Raw genomic sequence first — 14,510 nt, 5'->3', positions numbered from 1 at the left:
GTGCTTAAATTATATGGTAACCTATACAATACGCAAGGTACCTATACAAAGTGGCTTTATAAACTTATAGCAGATACGTACATAAAATGTGCACAAATATCAGTTCTCACTCTACGTCTCCCAATAATTGCTTGATAAATCTGAGGCAATGATTTTCCACTAATTTCCCAAGTATACTTTTTACAGTGTTGTAATGTAATCTATTATATTACACATTATAAGTAATATAATCTCACTCACTTTTTGATTACTTTTACATTACTTTTTACCTAACTAATTTATGCCATTATAAACTTCACATTGTTAATATAAATGTTAACATAATTTGTATATACTAAAAAATAATAATAATAATAATAATACCATATTATATGAAAATACAAAAAGAAAGAAAATATAATCTATTTTTTGTTATCAACATTTTGAAGTGCATTAAACATTTCACAAACTGGAGTTTGTGTGTTGATGAAAAGATAATAATTAAATAATTAAAATGTACAGTTAAAATGAAAATAATATTAATTCAAATAAAACACAGAATTGAGTATGTCACGCTCATGTAGCGGGAAGGTACACAAATACAAAGGAAATTCGCATAAGAGTTTAATTAGAATCCAGGCAGAAGATAATCCACAGGTGCAGAGGGAACACACAGCAAAATAACAACATTCACAATATTGGACAAGTGACAACTGAACAGGCTAGAACTAAAGTAGGGATGCTAATGACAGACAAACAGGTGAGGAGGATCAACTAATGAGGACACAGGTGAACTGACTAACATAATCAAACATGGGGAAGAACTGTGGTCACAGAACACAAGAGGAATGAAAACACAACAAAAGTCCATGAAAACTAAGAAGAACAGAATATAGGTGTGACAGTATGAGTGAATGATCATCTCATCTCTTTGGTTATAGCACAAAAAAAAAGATTGGACATACTGAAAAAATAAAGCGCATAATACTGAAATGTATCATCTGTTGTGTACTGCCCCATTGCACAAATAAACAGCTTGTGAATAACAGGTCACCTGAATTTATATTAACCTTACCTCTCTATATTACCATGGCTCAATAGGTTGAAAAATTGTTATATATATATATATATATATACATACACACATACACACACATATATACAGTATATATTGCTAAAATTATAAATATATAAATTTAATATGTGCACTATTTAAAATGTGTGTTCAATACCTATAGCTCTAATAAAAACGGAATGTATAAAATTATAGCAGGACAAGCAAAATACTGTTTAACAGTTTTAGTTTGAGTAGCATTTTGCTAGTCATCTTTCCAAAGCAAATGCTTAAAATCCATAAGTAATTTAAACAAATTTCAAATATGCAAACTGTGCATCACCGTTCACAATGTGTGTACTGAAATGGTTTATCAAATGTCAAAATTTATAGAAACCAGTGTACAATTGAATTGATTAAAATTGGCTAAGAATACTAAGAAAAGCTTTTGCTCGACATGGACGGAAACAAAGGAGCTCATTTTTGTCTCCGTCTCTGTGATGTCATTGGTCTGCTGACAAGCATCCACAGGGATAGCACTAGATGGATGGTCATGAATGAGAGGCTAATTTTAGCTCTGACGTATCTGATGTTTAGCTTGTTCTGAATGACCGCACCGCCAACTGGGCAGCCCAAGATGGATGTGGTGGATCTCCAGGGATAGGGTTGTTTAATGGGATTAAAAGGAAAAGGGCACACTGGTCCTAGAACAGTGCATCTAATGAAAAATAGAGAACAGAGTCGAATAGAAAACAAAAGACTGAACCACTCATATGTGATCCTTCACAGCGGAGAAAGGCAACATTATATCTTGAATGCAGTGCAAGAACAGTTTACTATATTTTGTCAAACTATACAAACTACTCATTATTTCAAGTAGTTAAACTGATAAACAGGTAAAGAAAAAAATCTGAGGTGTATTTATTTGTTACAAAGTAATCTCAGTTTGGGTGACAGCATTAATCTTGGACAGACATATTTCCTCCAATGAAACTTAGACATGACTGGTATCCGATATCTGTGTTTACATTAATTCCCGCCCAAAACGATTGTCTGCATTGATCGTTTTACTATGCACATGGTAGACCCTCTGGTTTTAAATGGCCGTGCTATTAAAATTATTTAAATATTTCAATGGCCATAATTATTTGCCAGCATGGACAACAGCTGTCATGGATGTTTTGCAGCACAAAATCTGACTGAATGGATAAAGACCGGAAAATAACGGTAATTTTCATTTGTTAGACTATTTTATCTACTGCTCGTTAGAGGTAGAATTATTTAATGAAATAAATATATTTATTTAAATGAATTCGAAAGAGAGAGAGATTTTTTATTTTTTATTTTTAAATTTTATTTTAAAAAAAAAATACATATTTGTTCTATATTTAATGTAAACACTATGCTTTGGCAATACATTGTAACAATTATCATGCCAATAAAGCACATATTGAACTGAACTGAATTGAGAGAGAGAGAGAGAGAGAGAGAGAGAGAGAGACTTTTTGACTTTTAACCCACTTTATTTAAAACAAATAAAACCACCACTACATTATACCCCACACATCACATTGCAATTTTCTTGCTCAAAAAGACAACCATAAATCACCAATTAAACATTATTTCCCCATCCTCACAATTTGACAGTAAAGCACCATTTGCACGTAAGTTATTTGTCATTTGAAAGAATCTATGCTCCACTCTTATTCTGAATTCCACCAAAGCAGTAAAAAGCCGAATGATATTTATATTTTGCCCTTCAGCAGCCAGTCTACATGACTTCCAAATGGCTATTTTGGCTTGTCCGATTACAAAGTTTGCTACAGTGCACTGCTGTCTGTGCGCGATTGAATACTTACATCCATAAATGAAAAGTGTCTTGTTAAAAACAAAACCCAAGTTCCCAAGTAAACCTTCTATCAATGTAAATAATGGAGCCAATCTAAAGCACTCAGTGAAAACATGAAAAACAGATTCCGGTAAAGAACAAAAGATACAAAATGTTGAAACATTCAAATTAAATTTAGAAATGTAAGAATTAGTGGGCAGTGCACAGTGCCTCCACTGCAAATCCCCACATCGTTTAGGTAGAGGACTCTTATAAAAAAGCCTCCAAGAAGGAGAAAGGTCAGCAGGTACTGTTAAAAATCCTCTCCATTTTGTATTACTTCTGTCTTTAATATGCTGAAAATAATCGATAGAGGTCTCTCTTTCCAGCAGCCTGGAAATCAAGCTCTTGCAATCTATCAAATTTCAACAGTTTTCCTTCCTGACCACCTTCAACACAAACCTTAGGAGACACAAATAACTTAGGAAAAAACACTCTAGAAGGGCCTCTGGACAGAAAACTATTAACAAACAGGAGGAGTGTGGAAGGAAGAGCTGCCTTCAACCCACCTATGAGCTGCTCAACCATCCTGACTGATCTAAAACCAGCCTGATTCCAAATGTCCACCACTGACCTCCATGTTTTAGATGAAGTGTTAACCAAGTCTGAAACTTTAGTCAATCTTTTTTCCATAAAAATTTTTACAATTGTCTTAGATGTACAAACATTATCTCCTAGAAGAGAGTTGTAAAACAGTGGTTCTTCAAGGCCAAAGTGCTTGTTTTCATGTCTAATCAGTTTAAAACCTTTCCAAACATTTAGCATAGAACCATAAAATTTTACATTAGTTGAAAAATTCCCATCATAAGAACACATTAAAAACAATTGCCTATCAAGGCAGAACCCACCAAAAGTTCTGAGCGAAGCCAGACCAAACGACACCCATGGCCTAAGCACAACAGGGTAAAGTAGATTTTGGACCGTCTTTAACCTCATAGCTTTAACCTTGGCTGCCAATTCAATCAACCCCTGGCCTCCTTCATTCACTGGCAAGTAAAGGACTACAGGGGGAAGCGAATGGTAGCTATCCCAGAAAACAATCGACAAAAGTCTTCTGCAAACGTTGCAACAAATCTTTTGGTGGGTCAAGCACATTTAAGCGATGCCACAACATGGAAGCTACCAAGTTGTTAATAATGAGCACTCTTCCCCTATATGATAATTTAGACAGAATCCATTTCCATCTTTGTAAACGTCCAGACACTTTAAAAAAAAAAAATACCATCCCAGTTCTTCTGAATATATTGGTCGGTCCCAAGGAAAACTCCCAGCACTTTAAACCCTTCCAGACTCCAAGAACAGTTCTGCGGAAGTACTGGAGGGCCTCCATTCTCCCATTCACCCATTAAAAAGGATGTACACTTTTGCCAATTGATTCGAGAAGAGGAGGCTTTTTGATAAACCTCCAGAGATTCTCTCAAATCCATAACATCTTGAGCAGATCTAATGATAAGTGATAACAATGCGCTCTGATTGGTTTTGTTGAAGAATACGATAGGGGATATATTCACACATTATAGAAACGTCAGTGCTTTTTTAATACTGAGTTTGTCTATTAGTTTCTCCTCCTAATCTCACTGATATCGCTTCCCAGACAGCAGTTGACTCTGTGCCGGATCCGTTTTCAAACCGGCAAATCTGTATTACAGTCACATCCGTTTCAGTGCTGTAACACGGATCCAGCCCGGGAACTACTGTCGCAGAGCAGATCCGGGCCGCGTCCGAAACGAGCGCGTGTTCAGAACAGAAGACGTCAAAGATATTTGCTTAGATCAAAGCAATAAATTGTATTTTGAAGTAAATTAAAATAGAAAACCATTATTTTAAATTGTAATACTTCTAAATATTACTTTTTTTTTTTCTGTATTTTTGATCAAATAAATGCTGGCTTGATTAGCATTTTGCGGAAAGAGTAAAAAAAGTGTTGTAATATACTAATATCTTAGAGAAACCAATTTAAGTGGAAGGATATAGTTTTTTTTAAACAATGCTTACACACAACATTCTGGTCCACACTCACACCAGATGGTGGCGGTAATGCACCAAAAAGTTGTTTGCCAACCGCCAATAAACCTTAATAGAAGAAGACATCAAGAAGATTGAGGCAGACGGACTGCACGCTGTTAAAACTTCACAGAGGTATGTCACACCGTTTTATCACACTGTTCTACTAACAAATTAATTTCTTATTATGTTGTGTACACGATAACTTAAAGGTTTGGTGTTTTTATTGCTCCTTAGATCGGTGTTGGACCGGCGAACTTGGACCGAAGAAAACGTTCCAGAGGTCTGTAATTATACGTAATTAACGAATTTTAACTTAATTACTTAATTTAAACTATAGTAATTTTGACTGCTTCCATTAAAATTTAATGTTTAAGATTGCTGCCTGTCATGGTGGGCTAGCAGTGTTAATGTTTAAGTACTAACCCTCAAGGCTGCATGCATTTATTTGATCAAAAATAAAATTAAAAAAGTAATATTGTGAAATATCATTTGAATATATTTTAAAATGTAATTTATTCCTGTGAATTTTCAGCATCATTACTGCAGTCTTCAGTGCATGATCGTTCAGAAATCATTCTAACATGCTGATTTAGTGCTGGATTTATATTGGTGCTCAGTTATCAGTAATGATTCTTATTCTTATTATTATTATTATTATTATTATTATTATTAGATGTAAAAAAAAAAAAAAAAAGTTTTTGCTGCTTAACATTTTCTGGAAACATTTTTATGATTCTTTGATGAATAGACAGTTCAAAAGAACATTTATTTGAAATATATATTTTTGCTTCATTATTATTTTTTTACTTTTATCAATTTAATGCCTATTTGCTAAATAAAAACAGTCATTTCTATTAAATAACACACACCAAACATGTGAATGGTTGTATATCATGGTTTCTGCATATATTAAGGAGCATAACTGTTTTTCAACTGCTAATAATCAGAAATGTTTCTTGAGCAGCAAATAATTAATATTAGAATGATTTCTGAAGAATCATGTGACACTGAAGACGAGTAATGATGCTGAAAATACAGCTTTGATCACAGGAATAAATTACGTTTTATAATATATTCATCAAAAAACATTTTAACTGATAATTACTTTTAAAATTGTAATTAAAATATAATTTATTTCTGTGATGGCAAAGCTGAATAAATAAATGCTTTTCTTAACTTTATATTCATCAATAAATCCTGAAAAAACTATCACAGATTCCCCAAAAATTAAGCAGCACAACTGTTTCCAACATCGATAACAACGGAGTATCAAATTAGTATATTATAATGATTTCTGAAGGATCATGTGGCACTGAAGACGAGTAATGATGCTGAAAATTCAGCTTTGATCACAGAAATAAATTATATTTTGAAGTGTATTAAAATAGAAAACCATTTCATTATTTTTAATACTTCACAATATTTTTTTTTTCTGTATTTTTGATCAAATAAATGCTGGCTTGATGAGCATAAGAGACTTGTTTCAAGAACATTAAAAACAGTAATGTGTCCAAACTTTTGACGAGCCCAGTCCCCTTGAATAAGCAGGCAGAACGCTTTCAAGCACACTGAATGATAGAAACAGAGGGGCACTGAGGAGATATACATGTATTACATTATATTGTTTGGTATGGTTTTTATTTATAAAATCTTTGCCAAAATATGCTTTTATTTCTGTTAACGGTATGCTCCATGTTAATTGGGTAAATGAACTGAGAAATTGTCCAGCAACACTATATAACGATCTGTTTCAATTTCAGGTTCCACCTGAGAGCCGGGACTGTCGAATAGTAAGGTGAGTCCATTTTTTTTTTTTTTTTTTTAGTTTTCAGTGGAGTTTGAGTTATTCAAGCTATTTGAATGCCACAATTTATAATGGAGTATTGATGATAATGAGTGCCTGATAATGTTACAACTTGTGCTGTTCAAAACATACTGTTTGTTGGGGCCGATTGAGGCTTGCAGCTTTCTGGAGAAATGCTCCTTCAAATAACTTCACACTCATCCTGAACAATATACCTGTTATAACAGTCATAGTCCTCTAGCAATGCTATAGTCTGTGTGTCATTTGGGTACAAACCCTTTTTCATCTCAAGTCGGTGATTAAAGGAAGTGTGTATGACACTGATGTCCCATGCACTAATTTCCACAGTGGAGCATGTTAATAAACTGTGACTCTTATGTGTAAGGCTTAAACATTGCCTTCCTTGCTTTGTAATACTAAATGAAACAAATACATTCATAACATATCTGTGTAATATGCAATTAGTTGTGTATTTTTTAATATATAAAACAGGTGGCACAGGTTCTCCTTGCTTTTCTTCTGTTATATCAGTTATTATACTTCACACCTATGGGCAGTAAGCAGAATGAACATTATCTTTGTTACACACAAAGCAGGACAAAATTACTCGATTACAGGAAAATTAAAAAATGCTAACCATGGATAACATTGATGTGGAAAAGAACTGGTAGTGAAAAATGCTTACTGATGCTCCAGAAGGAAACATGATACATTAAGGGGGTGAAAACTTTTAAACAGAATGAAGGTGTACATTTTTCTTATTTTGCCTAAATATTTTTTTAATTTAGTACTGCCCTTCAGAAGCTACAGAATATACTTCCCAGACAGCAAGCAGTGTCGGCCCAGATCCGGCCCACATGTGGCCTGCATCTGGCCCGCATTGATTTCACGCGGGCCAGATGTGGGCCGGATCTGGGCCAACACTATGTTGCTGTCTGGGTTACATGTTTCCCACAATGGTTCAATTTACCATGAACTTCAAAGTTTTCACCCCTTAATACATTATTTTTTCTTCTGGAGCATCAGTGAGCGTTTAAACCTTCTGTAATAGTTGCATATGAGTCCCTCAGTTGTCCTCTGTATGATTTTGAGATCCATCTTTTCACACTGTCACTGCTGGAAAGTGTTCAAATACACAAAAATGTTGGAAAAGCACAGCATTTGTGGGAGCTGAAGGATTTTTCTGAAGAACAGCAGACAGTTTAACTGTTCAGAACAAACAGGGGACTCATGAACCACTATCACTAAACAAAAACACACAGCTGTGGATCATTCAGGGAACAACACAGTATTAAGAATCAAGTGGATAAATTCAACTTTTTTTCTCTTGTGGACTATGTAAATATCTTATCCCTCTTATTTTGGTAAAATTTAACATTTTGCAGATTCTGCAAGGTGTATGTAAACTTCTGACCTTATGTGTGTGTTTGTGTATATATGTACTGTATGTGTGTGTATAATATATTTAATATTTTAATATTAAAAAGATATTTAATCTTTTTTTTTTTTTTTTTTTTTAGAGACAACGAAAAGGGGGGAACTGTCTTTAAGCTGTGGAGTCAGATGGAGGGCTCGCATTTACCTCAAAAACGGCATTGCAGAAGACTCAAACAACTAGAACCAACTCAAGCACACAACGGTGACACACATTTGTAAGACCTTTCCCTGTGATATAAAATTTCACTGTGGTAATTATTCAGATTCTTCTCATTCTCATTGTGTAGCACTGTTTTAAGCTTAGTGAATATTATGTACAGTAAGCACTAGAAGTAGAGACTTGTACTACTTGGGGTAGTTTTAAATGAACTTTAATTTTGTTTTTGATGCAAAAATTATCAAAAGAAAAGATGTAGTGTAGTAAAAGATGTTTTGTGTAGTAATTCAATTGTTTTAATATGAATATTGTTTTAGTAGTGTTCAGGACAGTAATTGTCTGTACATCTAAATCAGTTCTTTAAACTTTTTGTTGTCTAAGACCTTGATATTATACCTTAAGGGAAAAAGAAAGATATGTAATTATGTATTATGTACCCAGACAGCAAGGGTGTCGGCCCAGATCCAGCCCACATCTGGCCCGTGTGAAATCCATGCGGGCCAGTTGTGGGCGGATCTGGGCTGACACTCCTTGCTGTCTGGGTAAGATGCTTGTAATCATTGCTTTTAAAGGTATTTATCATTTCTACTTAAATAGTCATTATCTACTTGTATGATTTGTATTATCTGGGAACTGTACGAAAACTGTGGCATATGGACATTACTCTTTTTATTTGTAACTTTTAAATGAAATACTCTTTTTAAATGCATTTTCTGTAAAGCTGCATTGAAATATGGATTGTGAAAAGCACTGTACAAATAAACAAATTGTGTTTGAATTCTAGATATGTATACAACTTATTTGTGTGTATGAAGGCATATATATATATATAAAATACACAAAATGCGCTGGCCCAGATCCGGCATGGTACTGGACCAGATCCTGCCCACATTTGGGCCAAATCACCATAAAGGAATCCGCATCTGGTCTGGAGCTGGCCCAGATCCGGAAAAAACGGATCCATGCCGGTATTGGCCCGTTGTGCCAAAAGACACCGGCCCAAGTCCGTTATGCGGATCTGGGCCAGAACGTCCGATGGGTCTGGACCAGATCTGGCCCAAATTATTTTTGCTATCTGGGTTAAAATATAGTATTCTATGTAGAATTCAAATGGGTTCGATACTGCGCCGACTCGTGCTTATAATCCACTCTGTGATAACGTGTCTCTGGACCAGATCAGACTGTATGCACGCTGAAGCAGTTCACGTGACACAATACGAAACCAGATTTCATTCACCCCAATCAAGAGCATATACACTGTCTCACGCACTATATAAAAAATACTAATTCTGTAAAAGTGACCAATATTCAGCCACAGCTTCAGCATGGTGTAGGGCAGGGGTGACCAATCCTGTTCCTGGAAATCTACCTTCCTGCAAAGTTCAGCTAAAACCCTGATCAAACACAACTGAACCAACTAATTAGGATCTGAAGGATCATTTGATCATTACAGACAGCTGTGTTTGATGAGGGTTGGAACTGAACACTGCAGGTAGGTAGATTCCAAGCTTTCTAATGGCAGTGCATGGCTGTTATAATTCAATAGTCCAATAAAAGTCCAGTAAAGTCCATCCATCCATCATAAAAAGTATTCCACGTGGCTCTGGGGGGTTAATAAAGGCCTTCTGAATTGAAACGATGTGTTTAAGTAAGAAAAAAATATCCATATTTAAAACAACAACCTTGAATTACCTTGAACAAAACTATTAATGAAAATAATTTGTTTATTCAAATTAATCATTAAATTAATATGATAAAATAAAGTATAATTTGGTAATTTTAATGATTGTCATTTGCTACATAAATGTATAAAACAAGCAAAAAAAAAAAAAATTAAATATTAGATAAACTCAGAATCAACTTTGCATTGCTGTCTGTGATCATGTCAAGAATCAGCCAAATTTTTATGTGCATAGTGAAACAGAATTTAAGAAAAGGGCTGCAGGGAGTTTTTGTGCCTTCTAGTGGTTAAGAGGGGAAAAAAATCAAATGCACCTTTTACCCCAGAGAGCTTTTTGTTCGAGACACCCCTCGCTGCAAACTGTAGCCCGGTGACTTCACGTATGTGTATATACAATTATATTCAAATATAATTGTATATACAAATATAGATTAAGACTATAGACTGTAAACATGACACATGTGAAAGAAAAAATATATATTGCATCTACTCATTCTGAAATTCACCTCCATCACTGATAAAACAATCAACCGAGCAGTAGCCCTCAAATTCTTTGAATGAATAAAACCCATGCAGGACTCCCCTCCTGCCATTCTCGACATATGCAGGTGGGCAGTCTTTAAATATCTCACTGCACCGTAGGCACTTGGTCTGTGAATACGGCACCCGGCTCTCCTGTCTGTATTGTGCAGAAAATGCACTCCAGATCACGACACCTAATTTACAGCAATATTAAATCATTTTGAAGAAAGGCAAAAGAGCCATACAAGGAAAATATTTTAAATGTATTTTTAAATATATTATAGGATGGTGTTATAAAAAGAGTGTTATTTGCTTTGTCTGTAAAGTACCTAAGAGATTTAATTTATAATCAGCATTAACATCAACTAAATTAAAAAAAGTTTGTCAAGTCAAAATTTAGGTTGGCTTGGCTTGAGAAAGCATAGCCTGAAAGTTTGAAGTTTTTTCTATTTGAAAGTTTTAGAGTTGAGGGCAATACAGGCTATCAGGGGGAAAAACAGATAGTTGAGAGGAGACAGACAGAAAGATGAGAAGAGACAGACGCTCAAATCTGTCTAGCCACATGAAGTGGGCCTCTTCTATGAATTTCGTCTCACTGACAATGTTCCTAAAAAGTCACGTGAAGGTAAATTTAAGAGGTAACACTTTACAATAAGGTGTCATTGGTTAACACTAGTTAATGTATTAATTAACTGAACTAACAATGGACCATACATTTGTTACAGTATCTATTCATCTTTGATAATGTTAGTTAATGAAAAAGATTACAAATATGAGAAACATTTTTTTTTTTTTTTTGCAATGCATGCAACCATCAATGGCATTTATTAATATAAGTCTTTCTGCTCTTAAGACATCTTTAAAGGCTCATTTTAGGCGAAATAAGACTTTTAAAGACCAGCAGCAGAATCCCTGTCACTTCGAATACTAACACATATCATAAAACATGTCATAAATGTTTGAAATCGCACACATTTGCAATGACACTCTCTATGATTATGACCAAAGCATCCTTACAATTAAAAGCCATTAACACAAACGCACATTTTTAAGAAAACACAAGTAAGTAAATGTTCCTGCCACTGAATCTCAAATCCACCATACTTTTCTAACATCCGGAAGTGAATGAACCTGGACATGCCATTAACGCTAATCAGTACGGTGCGCACGCGTATTTACTGTAAATGAGTGGTTGCGTTTATGCAGGTTCTGAGAAAAATAGCGTGAATACGTCCTAAAACTAATATCTCTGACATAAAAACCAACCAATAGTTTCACTTTCAGGTTTGATTCAACTTGTGGACTTGTTGCACTACCTACACAAGTTTTCTCCTTTTTTTTAAATGTATAAACAATGGCAAACATCAACCAAGCAGACACCGGGCTAGTGACCATGACTACAACTTGAATGCTCTTGCAGAGGCATGTGATGAAGAAGAAATTGAAGATATGATGGTAGAAACGGCCAAAACAAGATATGACCATACACCTCTACCCAGCCCGAACCCCAAGAAAGTAAGAACAAAGGCGAAAGACAAAGCCAAACAAACATACGAATTAACAAATGAAGTGATTTTCGGTGGAATTCAGACTCTAATTAAGAGATTTGACGAGCAAGATCAACAACTGAAAAAAATTGAAAAGGCAATGGAGGAAAATGCACATGCAGTTAAAGAGAATAAAGAAGACATTGGCGAACTGAAAAAAGAAGTAGCAGATTTGAGGAAAGAGAACATCTCACTGAGGCAGCAGTGTTTGGAGCACGCCAGATACAAGAGAAGATGGGATCTCAGACTGATCGGTCTTCCAGAGAAGGAAACAGAAGACACAAGAGAAACGGTGATCGGAATTCTTACCCCTGTGATTCCGTGGTCAGTAGAGAAGCTCCGGCAGTCGGTAGATACAGTGCATCGGTTAGGAAGAAGAAACGACGCTGCTACCAACAAGTTACCCAGGTCAGTGATCATCCAGTTTGCAATGCGGACTGTGCGTGATGAAGTGTGGATTAAATCAAGCGAGGCAAGAGTGTGTAAAGAGATGAACATCCAACTCAAAGAAAACTTTTCAAAGGAAGATTGCGAAGCTCGTGCTAAGTTGTGGCCAAAAGTGCAAGAAGCCAGAAAAAATGGGAAGAGAGCCTTCCTAAAAGAAGGCTATGTACTTATTGATGGACTCAGAGTTGACCCGTAACTGACGATCACAAGGTAACACCTGGACTCCTGATTGAGTATTCAAGGTTTCCGCATATCAGATGGAATTAATCTGCTAAAACTGTTTAAGAAAAGGTGTTTAACTAAAGGTGGTACTGTATGTTTTAGTTGGTATGGTTGGTTAAAGAGTTAAGGACAACATGTTCACTCCTGCGTAAAAAGTTGAGTGTGTCCTGAGAGTTAGTTTAATTTAATTTATGTCTATTTCTTTTCTATCTTTGAATGCCGGGGGGGTTAAAAAACAGTGTTAAGCGTAAAGCTAGTTTTTTTATTTTGCAAGGAACAAAAAGCGAACTGTGTTTTCTTACAAGAGACTCATTCTGCTTTAAATGATGAAAGATTTTGGAAAGTTCAGTGGTGTGATTTAACCTTTTTTGCGCATGGATCTTCACATTCAGCTGGAGTGATGGTATTATTTAACAGATTTGAAGGCTCTGTAATTTTTCATGAAGGGGACACAGAAGGCCACTGGATAATGTTAGCAGTAGAAATGCATGACAAATTTTATTTATTACTCTGTATTTATGGTTATAATAACAAAGTGGCTAATAGAGAAATGCTTGAGAAACTTGGTAATCTGGTTAATGAATGGGAAAAAAGTATAATGCAGAAAATGTGATAATAGGGGGTGACTTCAATATAGTCCCTGATTCATGGCTAGACAGGAGACCTCAAAGAGGTTCACATTCTGTGTATAATGATACTATATTGAATTTCTGTAAAACTGTAAAGGTGGTTGATTACTGGAGCGTATCTAACCCAAACGACATTCAGTATACATGGTTTAACCCCTCAGGAAATGGACAATGTTCGAGTTTAGATTATTGGCTTATTTCTTGTAAATTATGTTAAATTGTCTTGGAATGTAAAATTGCTGCCCCACTTACAGATCACTGTATGGTTACCCTGTTCTTTTCAGTCTTTAAGAAACCTCTAATTTCTCCTAATACTTGGAAGTTTAATAATGACTTGTTAAAGAATGATAGATTTTATCAACAGGTGTTGAATCATAGAGGATATTGAAAAGCTATGTCTAATTTAAATAAATGGGAATGGTTTAAATTTAAGGTCAAACAAATAGCAATTGATTTAGGAAAGATCAGCGAGGAGAAAACAGAAACAAAGAGAACTGATTGGGGAAATAAATTTATTGGCAGTTAATCATAGCAAAATTACAGTCATTGCAATCTCAACTAGATGAGTTGTATTCAGAAAAAGCAAATGGAGCTTATATTCGTTCAAGAGCGCGGTGGATTGAAAAAGGAGAAACAAGTTCATCATATTTTTTCGGCCTTGAAAAACAAAGACAAACAAAGAAGAACATTTGTAAGCTTAAGATTAATGATATTATAACAGAGGATCCAAAAGTAATTCAGGATGAAATTTTGCTTTTCTATAGTAACCTTTATAAATCTAATTAAAAAAAACTATTGATAATTGGAGACCAATAACTTTGTTATGTACAGATTATAAATTACTTGTCCTATTGTATGCCAATCGTCTTAAACTTGTACTTGGGAAACTTCTAGAGGATTATCAATCAGCATTCATTAAGGGAAGATATATTCAAAATCATATTAGACTAATCCTAGATATGATCGACTATGAATCACTGATACAATCAGAAAGCCTTGTTTTATTGATAGATTTTTTTAAAGCATTCGATACGGTTGAGCATGAATTCATAATTACAACACTTAGAATGTTTGGGCTCGGGGAAGGGTTTTGCAAGGTTATTAAAATGTTCTATAACAACATTTATAGTTATGTA

Source organism: Onychostoma macrolepis, chromosome 05 (genome assembly GCF_012432095.1).
Source record: "Onychostoma macrolepis isolate SWU-2019 chromosome 05, ASM1243209v1, whole genome shotgun sequence".
NCBI classification, from domain to species: Eukaryota; Metazoa; Chordata; class Actinopteri; order Cypriniformes; family Cyprinidae; genus Onychostoma; species Onychostoma macrolepis.
The sequence above is the reverse complement of the archived record's forward strand: the minus strand, read 5'-3'. Positions refer to the sequence as shown.